Below are 23,739 nucleotides of genomic sequence, written 5' to 3' on the forward strand. Positions count from 1 at the left end.
GGTTTAAATTCTTTTATGGAACCTTCCCAGACCAGAAAGGCTTGAAGTGTGAGGCTTCCTTGCTGCTGACTTAGCTGCCTATCAGCTAACCTAGTTTGTTAAGCTACTTGGTCTGTTCCCTTTTGAGGTTCCCTATAATGCATACTGCTATTTCTCATGGAAGGAAAACTGAGGATAATAACTTGTTAATTTCCTGGCCATGTTTTATAGGAGATCTTATAGTAGTAAGCAAATGTCTTTCCTTTCAAACGGCAGCGTGATCCTGGAGAACTAAAGCCTACTTGGAGTCAGTGTAAATTTCAGCTACCTTTCCTTGTTTAATACAAGTGCATCTTGTAAGAGCTATTAGTCCAGCTAATTGAGTGCCTGTGTCTGGGGAGAGATGTTATTTAGAGTGACTCCTGCTTATCCTGCCTTATGTACTGCTTGCTGTATCGGCTGTTTGTTAGCTAAGAGTTCCCCCTAGAGGACAGTAATTCTGCCATATTACATGGGACATAAACAGTTAAGTTACTTCCCAGGGTTAATTTGGAGGCTTCTCTGACTAGTAGAGCTATCCTGGTAGTGGATTGGAGGCATGTGAAAATAATTAGATCCTCCTAACTGCAACTAAGAGGTTGAGAAAAATATTGGATTAGAGTTCTTCTTCAGACGTCCCTTATGGTCATGCTACGGGAAGTGGGGAGAGGCGAGAGGCTGACGCTAGTGTTTAGAGGAGGTCTACTTTCTTTCGCTCAGTTTTCAGAATCACCTGGGGCTCCCGTGCTGTAATGGCAGTTTGACCTGCTGGAGCAGGGGGCTTGAGCCCCGGGACCCAGCAGTCCTGCTGGACCATCTCTGAGACTGGTTCTGAACCCAGTGACCTCCGTCTCCAGGGGCAGTTTGATCTCCAGTGATCTGCATGACAGGCCGGACAGGTTCGAGGTGGCTGCTTCTCACTGTCTGGACACTCCTTTTTAAGAGCCCTGGCTCAAGGCCGGGCGCGGTGGCTCAAGCCTGTAATCCCAGCACTTTGGGAGGCCGAGGCGGGTGGATCACAAGGTCGAGAGATCGAGACCATCCTGGTCAACATGGTGAAACCCCCGTCTCTACTAAAAATACAAAAAATTAGCTGGGCATGGTGGCGCGTGCCTGTAATCCCAGCTACTCAGGAGGCTGAGGCAGGAGAATTGCCTGAACCCAGGAGGCAGAGGTTGTGGTGAGCCGAGATCGCGCCATTGCACTCCAGCCTGGGTAACAAGAGCAAAACTCCGTCTCAAAAAAAAAAAAAAAAAAAAAAAAAAAAAAAAGAGCCCTGGCTTGCCACACTGGTAACAAGGAACAGATGCACCTCAGGGATCCTGGACTTCGCAAGCCTGCAAAGCAGCTACCTCCCTCACAACGTGAAAACAGCCGTCTGTGACATCCCACCCCGGGGGCTAAAAATGTCGGCCACCTTCATTGGTAACAACACAGCGATCCAAGAGCTCTTCAAACGCATCTCTGAACAGTTTACAGTTATGTTCAGGCGCAAGGCCGTCCTGCGCTGGTACACGGGTGAGGGCATGGATGAGATGGAGTTCACCGAGGCTGAGAGCAACCTTAATGACTTGGTGTTGGAATACCAGCAATACCAAGATGCCACAGCTGAGGAGAAGTTTGAGGAGTATGTTGAGGAGGAGGAGGTAGCCTAGAAGCTTCCTTTTCTAGGTAAAGGGGGAAGCAGTGTGGATTTTTTTAGTGTGTTCTGAGAGCCGTTGTCACTACGCACTTCTTTGAGTCTTTACATCTTCTGTTGCATTTTAAAGCATTTTCATAGCAAGTAGTTTGACCTAATAAAATATCTTCACAGCAAAAAAAAAAAAAAAAAAAAAAAAAAGCTTCTTCTGAGCTTCCTCTCTTTCTCTTGGACCTCCTCCATGTCCCTCTTATAAAAGATTGAAGTGGTCACCTTCAGGAGGCTCTCTACGGTGCTGTCTGGTCCTACAGCTTGCCTCTGTAGCTTCCTTTTTAATGTCAGGGGCTGCCTGTGTAATAAACTTGTTCTTTAGAATAAGCTGTCCCTCAACTGAATCAGGGCATAAGGAGGTGCGCTTTTTTAGTGACTCTTTCAGCTTTCCCATAAAGGCTACAGGATTCTCATCTGGTTTTAGGTCTCTCTTAGCCAGTTCAGATAATTGAGAGGTCTGGCCTCTTCGTAGGCCCTCTAAAATGCATAGTAATAAGTGTTTCCTTTTCCATTAATCTGCAGAGTTATTGGAGTTCCAATCATGGTTGTTAAGAGTAACTGCTTCTGTTTTATTGAGAATGGTGTTTCTATTATGTCTTCACTTTCCCTGTCTCCTTTTCCCCCTTTTGTTGCGTTATAGGAGATACGTTGCTCCTCTCTGAAATTCTCTGCTCCCTGCAGAGCTGCCTGCTTTTCAGCTGTGGTTGGGGTTTGGTTTAGGAGCAGCGTAACATCCTTCCATGTGAGCTGAAACACCTGAGTTATTTTTTGAAAAGCTTCTATATACCTATTGGGGTTATCAGAAAGTTGGCCTAAGCCTTCCTTCATTTGCCTACAACGAGAAGGGAATTTGAAGTGGCCCCAAGTAAGGAGGATTCTTGGATGGTTCCGCTGGCAGTTGCTTTTCTAATTCCGGGAAATGATTCTCTAAATGCCTGCCTGATGTGACTGTTAAAAGCTGGGTTAATCTTACAAGGCTGGAAAGGTTTAGTAAAAATGCCATGCCCTTGTGCAAAAGAAAGTGAGTCACTTTTCTCTTTAAAGTTCTGAGGTTGAAGGAGTTCTCTGAGACTGGTTCTTAACCGTGGTCACCTAGGTCTCCAGGGAGAGTTTGATTTCCAGTAGTCTGCACCACAGGCTGGACAGGGTCCAGTGTTTTGGAGTGCACTCCAGAGGGGTGAAAGCTGCAGTTGGTCTATTACCCATCTAGAAAAGGAAGTGAGAATAAAAATGTCCTTTTAGTCTCCCTCCTTTCACTGTGACCCAGGTTGCAGAGGCAGACAGTGGGAATGTCCCCACAACTGTTTTCTCTCCTTGGTTCCTGGGTCCCAGCACCCTATTAAATGAGCCACCCATGGTTGTAGGTGTGGCCTTCCAAGCCGTGGAACCAGATGAACTAAGTAAAGAGATTTAGCCACAATTACCCACATAGCCCTAGTTATCTGCTTGTGATTCCCTTTTGACTTCCTAAACGTGTATGATGGAAGTGCCTCCCCAAAAACTGGATCTCTAGAGAGACTATGTGACAGTTGCTTTTGGGCAAGGCTCCTTTAATAGAGGGAATGTGCTAGATTGCCTGCTATGATGGCCCTGCTAATTCCGGGGAATGACTTTTTTACTTTTAAAATGTTTTTTAAAACACATTTACCCTTAGAAAATGGTTCTGGTTAACTTCCAGACTTAAATACCCTTACTAATTAAGTACTATTCTAATTGGACGCAAAATATGTGCCTTAAAGAAATGTAGAAACCTAATGGCAATTTTCCTGCTGATGAGACAGTATTGGAACTAAATTTGGCTATGAAGGACATTTTACTCTTAATTCTTAAAGGCAGAGGTTTCCCACTCACAGAAGGCGCATAAAGTCTGATTTCTAGAGGTGCAAATTGGGAGGAGAATTAGGGAAAGTACAATGTTGCAGCAAAGGACCTACCATGTGCCTCATGAAGAGGATTTCTATTTGTATTGGGTGGCCTATTCGCTTAGAAATACCACGTGCTCACCAGCACTATGGCATTTACCGATCTTTCCTAACAGAACTGTTTCCCTGAACTGCAAGACTTCCTGCACATTGCATAGGCAGAGAGGATAGGAGACATAGCAATCCGGGATAGAAAAGAAGAAACATCTTGTGACAAAATAGCTGGAGATCCATTACCAACCCCCAGATGTGCTGTCACGGGCTGGGTTTATAACATCAGGGTGTGCCCTGTTCAGAAACCCTTAGTTGCTCCAGGAATTCTCCCAGCCTCACACAATGGCGACATACTCCATCCTGAAAGGAAACTGGTTCAAAGCATATTAAAATGGAAGTTGAGAACCTTGAGATTCAAAGACAGATTTGAGGTTCACTCCATACTCACTGCTTTGATGTTTCTACTTTCCATCCTGGATGAACCCTCAAATAAAAACAGCTCCATTGTAAATACCCAGGGTTCATTGTCATGCACCAAGAAAATTAAGGACACGGACACACACGAGGAGTGGGTTTAAGAGCAGAAAGTATAATAGAAAAAGAAGGACAGAGAGAGAAAGCTTCCTTGTATTAAGAAAACAGGTTGCCCAAGAGAGGGTTTCTGGGTTCAGGGACAGAACGTGGTTGATTTTGTAGAAAGGTTTGCTGAGGCAGTGATTGATTTGCATAGGGCCCATGGGATTGGTTTGACCAAGTGTGCCATTTACATAGCCAGGGAAGAAACTGGCCCTCCCACCCTAATCATTTATTATGCAAATGTGACTTCTACCTGGCTGTCACCGTGACACCTGTACATGTGGTTTTACCTGGCCAGTGCCATGATACCCACACATGTGGCAACAAAGAAAAGGGAGTGGAAACGGCCATATTGAATGTGCCCGGCTTCCAGCAGTCTGTGCTTGCGGCTCCATTGCTCAGGCTGCTTTCTGTTAGTAAAGCAGTGGTTTGGGGGCTGCTTTTTATTACAGGAAAATCCCACTGAGAACTCGTTTACCCTCTCTAACTGACTAAAATAATTTCTCAATAAATCCTGTAATGCCATATCAGAGGGGATAGGAATAGCCCAAGTTAAAAAGTCACCTATCTGGCTGTTCTTACGGAGATTCGGCCTGTTTTGCTTAAGCATTCCCCCAATTATTGCAAGCCTTTGGATAATTTCCAGAGTTCTGAAAAAGTTGATTTTGACCACTTTTGCCCATGTTCTTATTGCCTTTGTAGAGGAGATGCTTTTCAGAGCTCCTTCTCTGCCATTTCTCCCTGCCCAAAAATAAAAGCACCAAGCCGATGTTCACATGCCTGCTCAGCAAGGAAGCCAGCAGCCACACACGTCAGTGGTTCAGAAAGCTTCAGGACTCAAAGATTATTTTTATTTTTATTTATTTATTTTTTTGAGATGGAGTTTCATTCTTGTTGCCCAGGCTGGAGTGCAACGGTGCCATCTCGGCTCACCGCAATCTCCACCTGCCAGGTTCAAGCAGTTCTCCTGCCTCCACCTCCCGAGTAGTTGGGGTTTACAAGCATGTACCACCACACCCAGCTAATTTTGTGTTTTTAGTAGAGACAGGGTTTCTCCATGTTAGCCAGGCTGGTCTCAAACTCCTGACCTCAAGAGATCCACCCACCTTGGCCTCCCAAAGTGCTGAGATTACAGGCGTGAGCCACTGCACCCACGCTTAAAGATTTTTTTTAAACCTATGTAACTTCTTCATAATTGTTACTGTGGTCATGCCAAGTCTATTTCTTAGGAGACATAGCAATCAGGGATAGAAAAGAGGAAACATCTTGTGACATAAAATGCCAAGGTCCTGAGGTCCTGGGTTGGATACTTGTGATAATTGTGTTGGGTACTTGTTGGGTAATTGTGATAATTGGGTAGTAATTGGGTAATTGTACTCAGAGAATAGGATTTCACATGCCCTTTTCTGAGTTCACACATTGAGAATGACATGGTATGCTCTGTGAGGTGTCTGGAAAAGCTGACATAGATATATATATATGATATATATACATGTATTTGATATGGATTTATATATATCAAAACATCAAGTTATATAATGTAAATTAGCAAAATTTGCATTTGTCAATTTTACCTCCAGAAAGCTGTTTTTAAAAATTATGGGGTAGGTCAAAGGGCACAGAAGCTAGCTTAAAAGAACTTTCAAAGCCTAAGCTTGGATCATCTGAATGACAAAATAAATAATGATATTATTGAATTATAGCCCACAGAATAAAATATGCATGAGTTCATACTGAGCTAAATATATAATTGAATAGATAAATAAATAAAGAGCTGTTCCCATTTCTAAAGGAACAGCTCTTATAGTAGAATTTCTATTTTAAAATGTAGGAGAGATGAAAATAGGTTATCACAACTATGCAAACAAATACCACATTAATAATTGCTGCAGGCAACAATCATCCAGGAATTCTAAAGTCAGTAGGTAAAGTACGGTAAGAAACAGGATTTTTGCATAATCTCAAAGTGTTTTCCAGCAATACTTATTAATTCCAAAGGAAAAATACTAACTTTAAACCAGAGAAACTTAACAGACACCACTTTAACAAAGAGCCGAAAGTATCGCAACTAATAAAAAAGACATATCAACATCATGCATCTCCTCATATGATGCACTAAGAACATGGTAGTATTCTTGACAAAGACAGGTTTACTTCAACCTAATCATGAGAAAATAGCAGACAAACTGAGGGACATTCTACAAGATAACTATCATTGCTCTTCAAAAATGTGAAGGTCACCAGATACAGTGGCTCATACCTGTAATCCTGTAATCCCAGTACTTTGGGAGGCCAAGGCAGGCAAATGGCTTGAGCCCAGGAATTCAAGACCAGCCTGGGCAACAAAGAAAAAAAAATATGTATATATATATATATATATGTGTGTGTGTGTATAAACACACATATATATGTTATATATATATGTGTGTTATATATATGTATATGTGTGTATGTATATATATATGTGTGTGTATATATATGTGTGTGTGTATATATGTATGTATATGTGTGTATGTATATATGTGTGTATATATATGTATGTGTGTGTGTGTGTATAATATATAAATTAGCCGGGTGTATTAGTCCATTCTCATACTGCTATAAAGAAAGATGCTACCCAAAACTGAGTAATTCATGAACAAAGGAGGTTTAATTGATCCCCAGCTCCACAGCTCTGGGGACCCCTTAGGAAACTTACAATCATGACAGAAGGGGAAGCAAACACGTCTTACGTGGTGGCAGTCATGGGAGAGCCAGCAAAGGAAAACTGCCTTATAAAACAAAAGGATCAGCTGGGCACAGTGGCTCATGCCTATAATCTCAGCACTTTGGGAGGCCGAGGTAGGTGGATCACAAGGTCAGGAGTTTGAGACCATGCTGTCCAACATGGTGAGACCCATCTCTTAAAAAAAAAAAAAAAAAAAAAATCAGATATCATAAGAACTCAGCCACTATCATGAGAACAGCATGGAGGAAACCACCCCCGTGTCCATTCACCTCCCACCTGGTCCCTCTCTGAACACTTGGGAATTAAATTTGACATGAGATTTGGATGAGTGTGGTATCACCAGGTGTGGTGGCAGATACCTGTGGTCCCAGCTACTCAAGAGGCTGAGGTGGGAGGAGCACTTGAGCCCAGGAGGTCGAGGCTGCAGTGAACTCTGCTGGTCATGCCACTGCACTTCAGCCTGGGTGACCCTGTCTCAAAAAAAAAAAAAATTGTGAAGGTCAAGAAAGATGGAGGAGCTGTCACAAATTAGAGGAGTCCAGGAGACATGACGACTAAATATAATAAAGGATCCTAAATCACTGGATCCCGAACAAGAAAAAGAGCATTCGTGAGAAAGCTGGCAAACTTCAAATTATGCCTGTGGAGTATTTAACTGTATTGCACAAGTGTTCATTTCCTGGTTTCAGTCATTGTTCTGCAGTTACTATTAGGAATGTTAATATTTGGGAACACGGAGTAAAGGCCAAGCAGAACTTGTATCACTTGTGCGACCTTTCTGTGAATCTCAAACTATTCAAACATAAAAAGTCTTAACACTCATTAGACAACTATGTCAAAATTCGTTTTTCCCTGAAAGCACGGTTGTGAACTCTTTCTCTGCCTGATAGGTCGCTAACAAGCAGCAATCCAGTCACTTTTAACACGAGCACCTTGGGCCTTAACTTTTTCCAGACGCAGCTCCTTAGTTTATACACTGTGGCCGGTAGGTGGCAGCACTTGACCAGTTTACCATAAGCAAACCCCAGGGAAAAGGGAGCTTAAAAAGAGGGAGGTACAGCAATGACATACCCGGAACACAGGAGCAGAGAGTAACAGAGTCATTATTTGATGGACAGTCATCATAGGGAGATGCTATTTTTATGGGGATTAACATGATGAGGCAGAGAGGAATTAACTTGTAAACAACGATGTAAGGTTTGGAGCAAAAATTACCCAGCCCTGCCCCATCCCCACCCTACCCCGACCCTTTGCCCTAGCCTGGGGCGCCAGGCTCTGTCTCTGCTGGGTGATTAATACCACACTGGTGAAAGAAGAATAAACGGCAACTTGCAAATGTTTAATACTTTCTAAAAATGAATTACAAAGAAATTATAAATTATATGCTAGTATAGGGAGTTCCATCATTTAAAATATATTTTAAAACTAAAACTATAGCCAAATATATATATTTGTGTGTGTGTATGTATGTGTGTGTCTCTATATATGCATATATATCTTCCTCTGTCACCTAGGCTGGAGTGCAGTGCTGTGATCACAGCTCTCTGCAACCTCAAACTACTGAGCACAAGCAATCCTCCTGCCTCAGCCTCCCATGTAGGTAGGACTACAGGTGTGTGCCACTATGCCCAGCCTCCAAATGTATAATTTTTTGCTGTGGGCCTGGAAAGAGCTCCACTCAATTCTCTTCTGTCTTCTCTCACAAACCCCAGATCTGCTCACCATGTGCAGCTGCCGAGCCCATACCTGACCACAGTTATCTCAGTTATCTGTTAGCTCCTGAGCCCCAGAGAAGTCAAGGAACATGTTTTGTTGGGTTTTTTGTTTCTTTGTTTTGAGTCAGGGTCTTGCTCTGTCACCCGGTCTGGAGTGCAGTGGTGTGGTCATAGCTCACTGCAGCCTTGACCTTCTGGACTCAAGCTATTCTCTCGAGTAGCTGGGATTGCAGGTGTGCACCATCATACCCGACTAATTTTAAAATTTTTTGTAGAAATGGTCTCGCTAGGTTGCCCAGGCTGGTCTCCAGCTCCTGGGCTCAAGGGATCTCCTACCTTGGCCTCCTAAAGTGCTGGGGTGACAAGCATGAGCCACCGTGGTGGCCAAGAGATTTATTTAAAATACGAAGCTCGGCCGGGCGCAGTGGCTCAAGCTTGTAATCCCAGCACTTTGGGCGGGTGGATCATGAGGTCAAGAGATCGAGACCATCCTGGTCAACATGGTGAAACCCCGTCTCTACTAAAAATACAAAACATTAGCTGAGCATGGTGGCACGTGCCTGTAATCCCAGCTACTCAGGAGGCTGAGGCAGGAGAATTGCCTGAACCCAGGAGGCGGAGGTTGCAGTGAGCCGAGATCGTGCCATTGCACTCCAGCCTGGGTAACAAGAGCGAAACTCCGTCTCCAAATAAAAAAAAATACGAAGCTGACATTTAATAAGGCTCTTCCCCCTTCCACAGTGCAGAAACCCATTCTAAAGTCACGTCTTTTATCTGTGAAGGACAGACTCAAAGGTGACGAGGATCTGAGTTGCATTTCAGCTGCAGATAGCAAGGGTTCCCTGATGAAGCTGAGTTTGCCAACTAAGCAGAACCCTCCCAGCCATGACTTAGACATATAAAATATTAATATGTATTTCAATTATGTTTCATACTCTGATTTTCCTTCTCCTCCTCATTTCTCTACCCCATCTAACTAACCTTTTCTTTCCCCTGGTGGAAGGATAATGGTTGTGAAATGCAAAACCCAGAGTTTCTGACCAGAGCTTCCTGAAGCTTTTCCCAGAGTGACCTCAATCACTAGGCCCCAAACCAAACAAACAAACAAAGAAATCTATTTAAAGATATCCTTTCTACCAGTTCTAATCCATAGCCTACTGCTAATGGACAAATGGGCATGGTGGTGCCTGCTCAGAGAACTCCCCAGCGCTATCAAAATACTCAGTCAACCTTCACTGCCCAGAGGCTGCACGTCCTCCCAGCCCACTCAGCAGAGCAACGACTTAGAAGGATGTGTGGGACACGGCCTTCTGAATCAGCCGCAATTCAGCGGGGATCCCTGGGGCCGCGGCTTCAGGGATATTATGACAGACAGGAATGAGCTTAAAGAGGCAATTCCAATGGGAGTGGTTCCTGACTCTCAGGTCCAGGCTCAGGCCGGGGGCCACTGGGGGCAGATGTCTCTGTGGCAACCTCAGGGTTTAGTCCAAATCTTCCAGCCCAGGAAGCTGGAGGGCCCAGATGACAGTTGGTTCTTCTCACTGGTTCCTCCTAAGAAGGGATTCCTTAGAAAAGAGAGGCTCAGACATGATTCTGAGGTTTCTATGTGTGGAAGGCCCTGAAGCCCCAAGTAACTTCCCTCTGCCCTCCCTCCCAGCAGGGAGTCTTCGTTGTTCATTTGGATTCATAATATACCCAGAGTGCAGGTTGTAGTCCCGGGACAGGCTTTTTGGTTTTGTTTTGGCTGCTTTGGAACTTCTTGCTACATCTGCAGCAGAATGTGATAGGATGTGGGTAAGAGGGCTTGAATACAGTGATGCAAGAACCCTGGCTTTACATAACACACGCCCTGCCCTGCTGACGGTGCAAAACTCAATACAAGAACTCAATACCCACAAAGAGGTAACTCAAGAATGATAGCCACGTATGGCTGCAAACATTTTGATTTGCTGTAATTTCCTCTCCACACACCCCATCCTAGTTGTCAAAAATGACACTTGCTTCTGAGCAACCAGCACAAAAATGAAAATGTAGCACAGCCACGTTTGTCCTGGTGTGGTAACCTTTATGCTAAGAACTCAAAGTTCAAGGGGAGAAAAAACACCGTTTTTTAAACCTCAGGGTATATCTTTTGCAAATAAAACTTTTTTAGAGACAAAATAACATTTTTACATTTAGCCAAATGGTATGATTATATTCCTTTTTGCATAAGGATTTTCTGGGGAAAAAGGAAATAAATTAATTATATTCTTTAATATATAATTCCTAGTTAAAACTTAAATTTCCCAAATTGTCCTAAAAATGTCCTTCATACTTGGTTTGTCTAAACTCAGATTCGATAAAAGACCATACGTTGCACTTGTTCTTTAATGCTAAAACAAAATAATTATATTCTTTAATATATAATTCCTAGTTAAAATTCAAATTTACCAAATTGTCCTAAAAGCGCCCCTTATCCTTGGTTTCTCTAAACTAAGATTCAGTATAAGACTATACATTGCACTTGTTTTTAATGTTAAAATAAAATAATCATATTCTTTAATATATAATCCCTAGTTAAAACTCAAATTTCCCAAATTGCCCTAAACATGTCCTTTATACTTGATTTGTCTAAACTAAGAGCCAGTACGAAACCAGACATTGCACCTGTTTTTTTAATGCCCCTATAGTCTCTCAAGCTCTAACAGTCTCTTTCTGTCGTGCTACTAACTATTGACAGGGCATCAGGTGACCTGCCAAATGCCAGGCCTCCTGCATGTGTCTAACAACTTCTTATTTAGCTTTTTCTCTATTCTTTGAATTTCTTGTAACCTGGAAGTCAGATCTAAAAGTTTGAGATTCAAGGTAAACATTTCTAATCTGACAGAATTCTAAATGTGTCTTATAAATGGAGGAAGTGTCACATAGAAAAACTGAGTGACATAAATGATAATTATATAAGTTATATAAAGTATCAAGCATGTATCAAACTGGTACTGCTCAATTAGACCACATTTATCTTAACCTCATGAAACATAAAACCTGCTTACTTATTCATTATATGGATGCAGTCTATTTAACTCTACCTGTAGAATCTAGTAAGTCACAAGCATGCGATGTTTATACAGAAATCAGAATATTTCAGGCTTCTGCAGGCAAATCCCCTGTGTTCTCTTGGGAAATGGATTTGTCTTTTTATTTTTGACTTACACCCCCACCCTGATCCCACTCCTGGTTCTGGGTCAGGTCCAACCCCTTCTTCTTTCACAAGGGCTCTGCGTGGTCTCTACCTGTACCCTAAACCCATAAGGGACAAAACCAAGAGTAGCCGCAACAAAGTCAGGTAGAAGAAGGCTAGACCCGTGAAGAGCCACGTTGCTCTCAAAGTTTACAACACTTCTCAGGGCAAAACTTGACTTACTCCCAAAACATTTACCAGGTTTTACTGAATAAATACTACGTTTGATGAGCTTAGGTCTTCCTAAAGTGAGCTACCTTAAGATGACCTTGGCAATTTTTGTTTGTTTGTTGAAGGAAATATTGAGCCTCTTAATCATCCTTCAGCCAAGTCAGCTTCTGCCCTCTGTTGTGGTGACTGTGGAGCCCCGGGCTCCTGCTGGAGAGGATGAAATCCCTCTGCGAGTGCTGAGTTACCCTTGGAGCAAAAGCAAGGAGGCAGAAAGAGGGAGGGGCATATATCCATCTGCCTGAACGTGTGCGAGTATTTCAGGAAGCCAGATAAAGCTGCTGAGTATGACTGCCGGGGGATGGGGGTTGGAGAGACGGGGAGTCACTGGGAAACTGAGGGTATTAAGGAAGAAGAAAACTAATTTTTTTTTTTTTAGACAGAGTTTCTCTCTTGTTACCCAAGCTGGAGTGCAATGGCGCGATCTCGACTCACTGCAACCTCCGTCTCCTGGGTTCAGGCATTTCTCCTGTCTCAGCCTCCTGAGTAGTTGGGATTACAGGCACGCGCCACCATGCCCAGCTAATTTTTTGTATTTTTAGTAGAGACGGGGTTTCACCATGTTGACCAGGATGGTCTCGATCTCTCGACCTTGTGATCCACCCGCCTTGGCCTCCCAAAGTGCTGGGATTACAGGCGTGAGCCACCGCGCCCGGCGAAAACTAATTTTAATGTATTGTGTTTTTTTTTCCTTTGGAGACAGGGTATCACTCCATGGTACAGACTGGAGTACAGTGGTGCAGTAGTAGCTCACTTCAGCCTCCCCTAGCCGGAACCATAGGCATGCATCACCATGTCGGGCTAATTTTTGTTTTTTGTAGAAACAAGGGTCTTGCTTTTTGCCCACGCTGGTCTTAAACTCCTAGCTTCAAGTGATCCTCCCACCTCGGCCTCCCAAAGTGCTGGGATTACAGGCATGAGTCACTGTGCTCAGCTATATATGCTTTTGTACTATTTGATTTTTGCTTTACTATGTGCATATATGACTTTTTTCAATAACCACACATTGTTTTGTTTAGTACATTCATGGATAATGTAATCATTTTTGAGAGGATTACATCTGAACATGACTTCAGCTAAAGGAATCTGTCACTGATAGCATTTCAGGTGGCTGACCAAGTAGGGTGGCTCACATCTGTAATCCCAGCACTTTGGGAGGACTAGGCAGGAAGATCATTTGAAAGCAGGAGTTCAAGACTGCCCTGGGCAATATAGCAAGACAGTCTTTTTTTTTTTTTTTTAAGGAAAAAAGAGAAAGAATTTCAGGTGGCTGGCTACCTGGTTATTAAGGTAGAAGAGGCAGTTTTTGCTAGAAGAAAGCCCTTCTTCCCAACACTTCTGAAGTTAGGGTGACAGTTCAAGACGAAGCCGACCATGCTTCCGGGAGACATTGTATGATGGCCTATCCTTGAGCAAGTGTGGCTATGGCCTTTACTGTCCCTCTATAGGGGGAGCCTGCTCTCTCCCCCAGCCAGAGGAGAGAGAGGCATTTTTACCTTGGTGTTGGCTTACACAGGGTTTCAGATATTCTCCAGGGTATACTATTAGACAAGAAAGCTGCGATATGACACTTTTAGAATCATTTGCCCTACCTCAATATGCTGGTCTTATGCACCTTGGAGAATTAGACCATAAAAGCTGCAATAAGTGAAAACTGTTATCTTCTCCAGTAACCTTTGGCTGCTGTCCTTTTGTTTCTGAAGCAGAACGGCAGTGCAGTGGTTTGCTAACTTTACCCTTACACCCTTGGGGAAGGGGATAGAAAAGTTACCTCCATAGCACCTGCCTTAACCAGACCAGGAAGAGAAACCAAATTTAGGTTTATTACAAAAGAACTAGAACGACAGGTAGTTTATTTAGGTTCTCTTCCGAAGGTGGCATGCGTTAGTCATAAGATGTAATGGCACGTGCGTGAGCCAAGCCAAGTCAACAGGAAATGGATTTTCCTGTCTGTGAGATGAGGACCAAAGGTGAAGCATGTGTGCTACACGGTCAGTCTTTGCAGGCTTGGGAGGATGGATTTTTTCTCTCACCAGAAGAAGGAGCGGAGGAATGTTGATTTACAGAACTGATGAACTGAGGAGGGATGCAGGCGCTTCCCTGACCTCCTGGCAGTCCCTCAGTCAATGGAGAATGGGATTCTCTTGTATCACAGTTATAGAATATACCTAGTTGCAAGGCAGAGACAGGGTAGTATACAGTTTATAGCTGTTCAGACTCCAAATGCTTGCTGGAACCCCTCAGGAAGCCCTTTAGGGCTGGAAGGGAGGAGGGCTACTTCTAGGTTTCTGAGTCTCCTTAAAACAGTAGCCTTGGAAGCCAACTCCTCTCTGCTACGGTCTCTGCAATTTGCATCTCCATTCATTCTCTTCCTACCCTTTCAGCTTCCTAACTACTCATCGTCCCTCTTCTTCCTGACTGGGATTCATGCATTAGCTTTTAAAAAATGAAACCCCAATATAATAAAATTATTATGACCATGTGGTTCTATGACCATTAAATATTTGTTTTACACTTCATTCCTTTTTGTTTCTTCAGCAAGACTAAATGAACCAATTAATTGCAGAACCCTGAAATCTCAGTAATTTTTTTAAATCAAAATTCATTTACAGACTGTGATCCCTTATTGTAAGTGACTTTATGGCGTTATGGTCTAACCTATTACCAAACAGACCTAACTAAACAATCCTGGTTCTTCTGCCCTACTTTTTAATTGGAGGAAGAATCTGGAAACCATTACCAAATAGACTGCAAATGAGTCACAACAGGTGACTGTATTTTCCTTTCGGGTATGAGGCAGTGCAAGAAAAATTTAGTTTCTATTATTTTTGTTGTTTCTCAGGAAGATCAAAACTTGCTAAGTAAATTAGAATTACTGATCTGACCCACTTCAATTTTCATTTCCTTTCAGGCGTGTTTCTTACCAACAATGAGAGGTCTTTTCATAACTACTCAAAGGCTGTCTGTGCATCAGGCCTGAGATGTGATCTTTTTTGTTGACAAAACATGTTTGGACCACTTAATAACCACAATCAATTCTATGGTTCATGCAGTCTGTTTAATGTAATATTGCCAGTGAACAGGTTTCTGGTTCTTGGTTTTTTATTTTATATTCCCTCATTCCAGAAATGTGAAATCAGCACATACTATGTCTAGGATTGTCCTATGAGCTGTGTGAGAGAAGAGGTCTAAGACCTAACATCTGTTTTCAAGGAAACAGTTGGTGACTAATTCTTTTTCTTTTTTTTTTTTTTTTTTTTAAGTCTTGCTGTGTCACCCAGGCTGGAGTGCGGTGGCGTGATCTCAGTTTACTGCAACCTCCGCCTCCCAGGTTCAAGCAATTCTCCTGCCTCAGCTTCCCCAGTAGCTGGGATTACAGGCACCCATCACCAGGGCTAATTTTTGTATTTTTGTAGAGCTGGGGTTTCACCACGGCTAATTTTTGTATTTTTGTAGAGCTGGGGTTTCACCATGGCAGTCTAAAACTCCTGACCCCAGGTGATCCACCCACCTGGACCTCCCAGAGTGCTGGGTTTACAGGTGTGCCGGTGACTAATTCTAAGGAAGCCTAAGTGGCAATAAATAATTCATATATAAGTGCTAAGAGTTTAAGGAGGGAAGCACTCATGGGAAAAGATTTCTCAGGAAGATATCAGAGAAGAAAGAAGAGTCGAATCAGCACTTAACGAAGCAGCGGACTCAGGCACTTCAGGCAGTGTGGCAGACCAGATACTCCGCAGTTTCCTGCACAACAGCTAGACCTGCACTGAAACACACTTTTCTTTGCATCAGTAAGCTTGTAGGAAGTAAGGGAAATTTCCCAGGGTCAGGGATCAAAATATGAGCTGAATCCAAGTGAGGCATAGTAGGTACACAGGAAAGCTGCAGTTACCCTAAGGGCAAACCCGAGCAAACTGCCCTATGAAGCCCATATTAAAACTGCCCTATGAAGCCCATATTAGTCTGCTTGAATTGCCATAACAAAGTACCGTAGACTGGGTGGCTTACACAATAGAAGTTTATTTTCTCACAGTTCTGGAGGCTAGCAGTACAAAATCAAGATCCTGGTAGGGTTGGGTTCTTCTGGGGCGGCTCTCCTGGGTCAGCAGATGGTGGCCCTCTTATTGCGTCTTCCCAGGGTCATCTCTGTGGGCACACCTCCCTGGTGTCTCTTCCTCTATAAGGACACCAATCATATTGAATTGCAGCCCAACCCTAAGGGCCTCATTTTAAGTTAATCACTTCTTTAAAGGCCTTAACTTAAAATGGTTGCATTCTTAGGTACTGGTGGTTGGGACTTTAACACATGCATTTGAAAAGGACATAATTCAGGCCGTAACAGAACCTAAGAATTGGGTCAACAGCAAAGTGAAGGGGCTGAACCCTAGCCCTCAGAGTAAGCCAAGGACCATGAAGAGGTCAGAGGTTGCCAGGTAGGTAGTGCCTCCTGTGTGCAGATGCAAATGAAAATTTCCTCTGAAAGAAAGCAGTCTCAGTTTAGACCCTGAGGTCTCCTACAGATTACAATCAAACAAATGTACAATCACTACTAAAGATCAACAGGGGGAAGAGGAGGCCTGGCTCATGCCTGTAATCCCAGCACTTTGAGATGCCAGGGTGGGAGGATCACTTGAACCCAGCCTGGGAAACTTAGGGTGTGACCTGGTCTCTACAAAAAAATAAAAATTAGCCAGGCATGGTGGCACAGACCTATAGTCTCAGCTACTCAGGAGGCTGAGGCAGGAGGTTGGCTTGAGCCCAGGAGGTTGAGGCTACAGTGAGCTGTGATCAAGGCACTGTACTCCAGCCTGGGCAACAGAGCAAGACCCTGTCTCAAAACAAAACAAAAATAGTGGGAAGAGAAACCGTGAGTGAGCATCAGAAAAAAAAAAAAAAACAAACAAACAGAGTTAGCACCCTCCCAAAACTTTAAATACTAAAATTATCCGATAAAGAGTATAAAATAATACTGTATGAAATGTCTACAGAAATAGAAATTAGAATCACATACAAAGAAAAAAGAGACAATCAAAAATGATGACGGTAGCCAGGCACAGTGGTTCACACCTGTAATCCCAGCACTTGGGGAGGCCAAGGCAGGAGGATTGCTTAAGCCCAGGAGTTTAAGACCAACCTGGACAGCATAGTAAGACCCCATCTCTACAAAATAAATTTTTTTTTTTTTTTTTTTTTTTTTGAGACGGAGTTTCGCTCTTCTTGCCCAGGCTGGAGTGCAATGGCGCGATCTCGGCTCACCACAACCTCCGCCTCCTGGGTTCAGGCAATTCTCCTGCCTCAGCCTCCTGAGTATCTGGGATTACAGGCACGCACCACCATGCCCAGCTAATTTTTAGTAGTTTTTTAGTAGAGACGGGGTTTCACCATGTTGACCAGGATGGTCTCGATCTCTTGACCTCGTGATCCACCCACCTCGGCCTCCCAAAGTGCTGAGATTACAGGCTTGAGCCACCGTGCCCAGCCCAAAATAAAAAATTTTTAAAAGATAGACCTGATTGAAAAAAGTTTCCCATGGAACTTGAAAAATAAGAACATAAATATAGAAGCCACTGAATTAATATACTCTGAAAATATCTACTATGTATGTACATATATATATATATATATACATACATATGCATTTTTTAAAAGCTCAATGCAGGGATTAAATAGATTAGAAACAGTTGAAGCAAAAATTTGCTAACTGAAAGTGAGATCTTAAAATGTTTAGACATGAGAAAATGTTCAGCATATGTCTAACTAGAGTCTCAGAAGGAGAGATCAGAAAGACTGCAAGAGAAGCAATATTTGAAGAGATCATTGCTAAGAACATTCCAGAATGATGAAAGATAAGAATCCACAGATCCAGTAAGAGCAATCTCCACCAAGAAAAATAAATTTCCTAAAAATCTAAACTGGCCAGGTGCAGTGGCTCACGCCTGTAATCCCAGCACTTTGGGAGGCCGAGGCGGGTGGATCACGAGGTCAAGAGATCGAGACCATCCTGGCCAACATGGTGAAACCCCGTCTCTACTAAAAATACAATAATTAGCTGGGCGTGGTAGCATGTGCCTGCAGTCCCAGCTACTCGGGAGGCTGAGGCAGGAGAATTGCTTGAACCCGGGAGGTGGAGGTTGCAGTGAGCTGAGATTGAGCCACTGCACTCCAGCCTGGCGCCCGACGACAGAACAAATCTTCATCTCAAAAAAAAAAGCCTAGATATATCATAGTAAAATTTACAGAACACCAGAGACAAAGGGAAGATCTTTTGTCAGAGAGAAAAGACAGATTACCTATAAAGATGCATGACAATAGACGGCAGAATTATACTTCAAAAGTTTGAGAGAAAACACCTGACAACCTAGGACTGTACATCTATCAAAACTATTTTTCAAGAGCAAGAATGAAATGAAAATGTTTTCAGATAAACAAAAATTGAATTTACCACCAATGGACCTGCACTAAGGGAACTTATAAAGAATCTTGTCACTTTGTGGGGCCGAGGAGGGTAGATCACCAGATCAAGAGATCGAGACCATCCTGGTCAACATGGTGAAACGCCGTCTCTACTAAAAATACAAAAAAAATTAGCTGGGCATGGTGGCGCGTGCCTGTAATCCCAACTACTCAGGAGGCTGAGGCAGGAGAATTGCCTGAACCCAGGAGGCGGAGGTTGCGGTGAGCCGAGATCGCGCCATTGCACTCCAGCCTGGGTAACAAGAGCGAAACTCCGTCTCAAAAAAAAAAAAAAAAAGAATCTTGTTTTAGTTTGGGTTTCCTCCAAAGTATACTCTGATTTGAGTGCAAGTATTTTACTTGCGAGGTGATCTCAGGAAATAGTTGTAGGCAAGTAGGAAAGTGAGGGCGGAAAAAGGAAAGGAAGCCAAAAACGGTTCATTATCAAGCAAGTCACCACCATTGGCAACTGGAGCTTAATCCTACTGAGGAACCCTGGGGCCCAGGGGGAGAATTCTCAGTTTTCCTGCCTAATGGGCAGGAAAGGTGGGGTATTCAACAACTCTCTGCAGACCTTAGTTGAAGAAAGAAAGAGAAGGCAAAGGCTAGGATTGTTAAGTCACTGGGTTAGGTTCTTTCACGCTGCAAGACGGGGGGAAAAATTCAAAATACTTCTGTAAATGGGAGGTTATTTATAACCTAAGAGGGATAAGAAACCATCTCCAGAACTGTATTGCTGGCTTCTCAGAAAGTGTCACTCATGACATTTCAAGATGCCACATAGCTCTGGTCACCCAGTGTCAACCCAGAGCTCACCGGCATCCTCCATCAGCAACTAAGTTTGTGACTCCAGTCACAGCCTGCTCTTGACTGGGGTTTTCCCTCCTACTCACAGCGGACTGACTCGCTCCCTCTCCCTGCCTACCCCACGCCCCCCGCTTGTTCATGGCTTCTCCTGCCTCATGACTTCTCTCCAGTGTTTTCTCTGGGTCTCTCTCTAATTCAACACCAGTTCACTCATTCAGCATCTGCTCTATGGCCTCGTGTGAAAAGCATCCAAGAGAGGGTTATAACGGGTCCCATCACCACCATGTTGGTCCAAGGGCTCAGCTGAGGCCAGCCACAGGTCACTGCCCAGTCTTCAGATGGCTGCCTTTGGAGCAGGTGTCCATGCGTGGCCTGGGTGGTCGTGCCTCCATGGCACAAGTATGGCGACCTGCATATAGGGGATGGGCTGTGGGCGGGCAAACCATTCGCAGCTCCACATAAATGAGCTGGGTAAGGATCAGGACACTTGTACAGTGCCCATTGTAGTCTGGATATGTGAAGAAGGGGTATTCTGGATATGGCTTGTTATACAACAATGGTCAGTTACATGCATGTATGCATTTCATTTAATACATAAAGGTTTGTTTCAGGTATTGACATAACGATAATAACAAAAGAGTTATTATTACTACACTAGTAGTAGACATATGAGATGCTATGTGGTTAAGATCACAGACTTTGGAATTAGACTCCCTGGGGTCATATCCCCAGCACTGTCGCTTACTGGGTGTATGACCTTGGGAAAAGTACTTAGCTGATCTGTGCCACAGTTTCCTCATCTATAAAATGAGTATCGTAAGACCTATCTAATCAGGTTGTTATGAGAGTTAAGTCAGTTAGCGTATTTAAATCACTTACAACAGTGCCTGGCATGTAATCAGCACCACCTTTCAGTCATGAGTCAAACAACTAGATACCAGCCCATGCATTAAATCCGCCGTCTTGGTCTCTGATTTATGCTTTCTGATTCATTCTCATCTTGCACTGTTTTAATGTTCTTTCTTGCTGCTAGTGTTGGCTCTGCGATAAGATTTTCTACTTTCATAAGGTTTATACTTTAATATGTAGAAAATAAATATTTTCTTACTCCGAATTTTTTAACTACTTCCTTTGTTTTCATCTCACAGCCAATTCTAGGACTTCCCAGTGTGATAAACCCAAAGATAAGAATTCTGGAAAAGGAAATAACTCTTAGCCGAATAAATATTCTTTTTACTTCCCTTGCTGTTACGTTTGTCTCAGGATGTTTGTTACATTGTCACAGTTTGATTGATTTCTCTCGGAAAAGATCAAGTTCTCTGGAACGTTTGACGTTTATTTAGAAATGAAGTAGGTGTCACATGTTTATTAAAAGTGATCCACAAGAGTGATTCAGAAACTGAGAGGCACACATTGACATGTTTTACCTCAATAATCTTGTTGGCATGCCTACATGCTTGAGTTTGAATGCTGGTTCCAATTAATCTTTACACAGTAATCAATAGTTGGCAGAGTTTTCTGTAAGTATTGAAACTATAATGTTAATGTATAAGCAAACCTTCATGATGTCATATTTTGAGACCGCATACCATAATTGGGAGACATAAATCTACATGGCAACAAGCCAATCAATACATCATGCAGTGGCTCCATCACTCCTGGGACATGCAGCCAGCCCATCCCTGAGCTGAACCCCAGATTGTCCTTACCCTGTCACCTCAATTATCTTCCATAGTTTTACCCTCAAGGACTTGGGTTTAGAGCATGTGCAGAGCTCCACTCCTCTCTTTGAGGGGTCACCCACGGAGCCAGGGGAGTGATCCATAGACCATTCTTCCTTCCTAAAGCCCCAGGAGAGAAAAAACCATCTGAAGCCCCCCCAGTTTCCCTTTCAGATGGCCAAAGGCAGCAGCAGGATGGCCAGCCTTCCAGGACATTCTCTCTATGAGCATTATCGCCATGCCATAGAATCAAGTGCTTTTCCTCTTCCCCACCAAACCAGGCACAGGCGAAAATGCCACAACTGATAGGAGAGAGGGAGGCATGGACTTTCACATCAGATGGTTCAAAAGGTCAGGACACATACTTCCAAATTAAATGTAATATTGTAGGGGCTATGGAGGTGACACATTAAGATATTTTATTCCTCTCCATCTGTACACCTATAAGGAAGTGTAAATTAGGAGTGGTAGCATCATCTACTGCATCAGTAGTACATCATTGTCTACTGATGAACTGATTATAAATACATGGCAACAAAGAAGTGAATGTATGGGCCTCAGCAGACAGGAAATTGGGTAGTTCTACCGGGTCACCATGGGGAGACGGCTGACCACAAGGGACAAACTGCATGCTCCTGCATCAGTAGTACATCATTTTCTACTGATGTAGTAGACAGTGCTACCATTCCCTGTCTCAAAGAACTTCATCATGGGCATACAGAGGGGGAGAAATAAAATATCTTAGTTTAAAGTGTTTCCTCCATAGCCCCTACAATATTAAGTTTAATTTGGAAGTACGTGCCCTGACCTTTTGAACCATCATTCATCAGTAGCACGTCATCATCTGCTGATGGAGTAGACCATGCTACCATTCCCAATCTGACAGAACTTCATCTCAGAGAGCTACTTACGCGTCAGTCTCCATGTGCCCCAAGACCTCCATGATCTCCAACACTTGAAACAGGGTCAAATGGAATTATGGTGCCTTGGTACCTCCCAGCAAACTCAGATATTCACCCTAATACAATATGCAGGAACATAAACCTGTGAGCATCAACATCATTATTAAAGCATGTTTTAAGCCCCCCGTTGTGTACTCAGTGTAATTCTGAGTGCTAGGAAAATGCCAGAAACACAAGAGATCTTTCCTGCCCTGAAAGAAAGTATAGTCTTATTAGAAAGCCAAGACTGGCAACATGAAATTATTTGAAATCAGTGTAAAACAATGTTTAATCAGAAACTGTACGATAAGTCAGACACAAACGACAGATGCAATACATCCTGGAGTATATGGCCCTGGGAAAAGTAGAAAAGTATTTGCTCTTTAAGGACCTCAGTTTCCTTGCTGAATTTTTTTTTTTTTTTCTTTTTTGAGACAGAGTCTCGCTCTGTTGCCCAAGCTAGAATGTAGTGGCATAAACACAGCTCACTGCAATATTGAACTCCCAGGCTTAAGCGATCCTCCTGCCTCACCCTCCTAAAGTGCTGGGATTACAGGCATGAACCAGTGCGCCTTGCCTCCTTGTTGAATTTTTTGTTTTGTTTTTAGGCAGCAATAATCTCTTACCATCCTTTGAATCGTCCTGTGATCCACAAGTATAATGAAGTATGTGGCAGCACTTTAAAAAATTCTTAGTACCTATTGAAATATAAGGCATTATCATTACTGCTGTGATCATTGCCATATAATTATTCAGATAATATCTGGAGTTCAGAGAAGGGACGGATCCTGGTATCTCCGGGAAGCCTGCCCAGAAAAGGAAGCACCTGAGTACTTGGGCCAGTTCACAGAAGGTGCAGAATTCAGCAGGGGCATAAAGAGCCCTGTCTTGGAAGCTGGAAGGGAGAACAGCTAGAGCAGATGCAAGGAGAGATGTGTGAAAGGTGTGAGGCACCAACTGGCTGCCAGCTTGGCTGAGCAGAAGAATTGCTTAGGGGAGGAACAGAATGCATATTTAGAGGGATAAAAAGACTGGCCAGGGCACACCACCTAGGTGGAGCATGGGCATGAGTTCTGCAGCCAGAAAGAAAGAGGCTGGCATTCCCTTTGTTTGAGGCTAGGGTTTTGCTTAGAAAAAGAGAAATCTACTCACCGGTTCAAACACCCAGACTATTAAATTGTTTCATTCTAGTCCTTCTTCCAAGCATTGTCCCATTCTTCCAGGTGAGTGTATTCTTGTCCTCAAGCTTTGGTTGTGTTCAGCCCAGAGCTTGGCAGATAATACCCTAATGTTACTATTAGTTGGATTGAACTATACTACCTGCATTATCTTCCATAATCACTACCGCTCCCCAATTCCTTTGAGTGACCAATGACCTCATTCTATGCCAATCAATGGTCATTTCTGTGTCTTCACCCTCCTTGCCCTCTGCTGAATCTGTGCCTGGTCCTTACTCATTCTACATTCGTAGAAGGCTGTATTGTCTCCATGGCACTGGGAACAATTCTATCAATCACCAATTCCCAGACAAATAGCTTCAGAATTCTGCCTGAAATTTAAACCAATGAGATATTTATTCCTGTAGACTCACTGTTCTTTTAAAATACAAATGCATCTGAGGTGGCTAAAAAGATCTAAGATTCACAATTCATTGTTAATTATTTTAATTAACGTATTTTTCTTCTACCATCTACCTATGAGCCACACTTAAAGGAATGAAGGAATGCCT

At 43.1% G+C, this 23,739-nt stretch overlaps 1 protein-coding gene across 1 annotated transcript in view; it reads left to right on the forward strand.

The window, feature by feature from the left end:
- The window catches only part of ATOSA (atos homolog A), a 160,619-nt gene that overhangs the window by 239 nt on the left and 136,641 nt on the right, over positions 1 to 23,739 (forward strand). The gene's annotated exons all lie outside the window — the stretch shown is intronic.

The sequence above is a fragment of the Saimiri boliviensis genome, chromosome 2 (assembly GCF_048565385.1).
Source record: "Saimiri boliviensis isolate mSaiBol1 chromosome 2, mSaiBol1.pri, whole genome shotgun sequence".
Classification (NCBI taxonomy): domain Eukaryota; kingdom Metazoa; phylum Chordata; class Mammalia; order Primates; family Cebidae; genus Saimiri; species Saimiri boliviensis.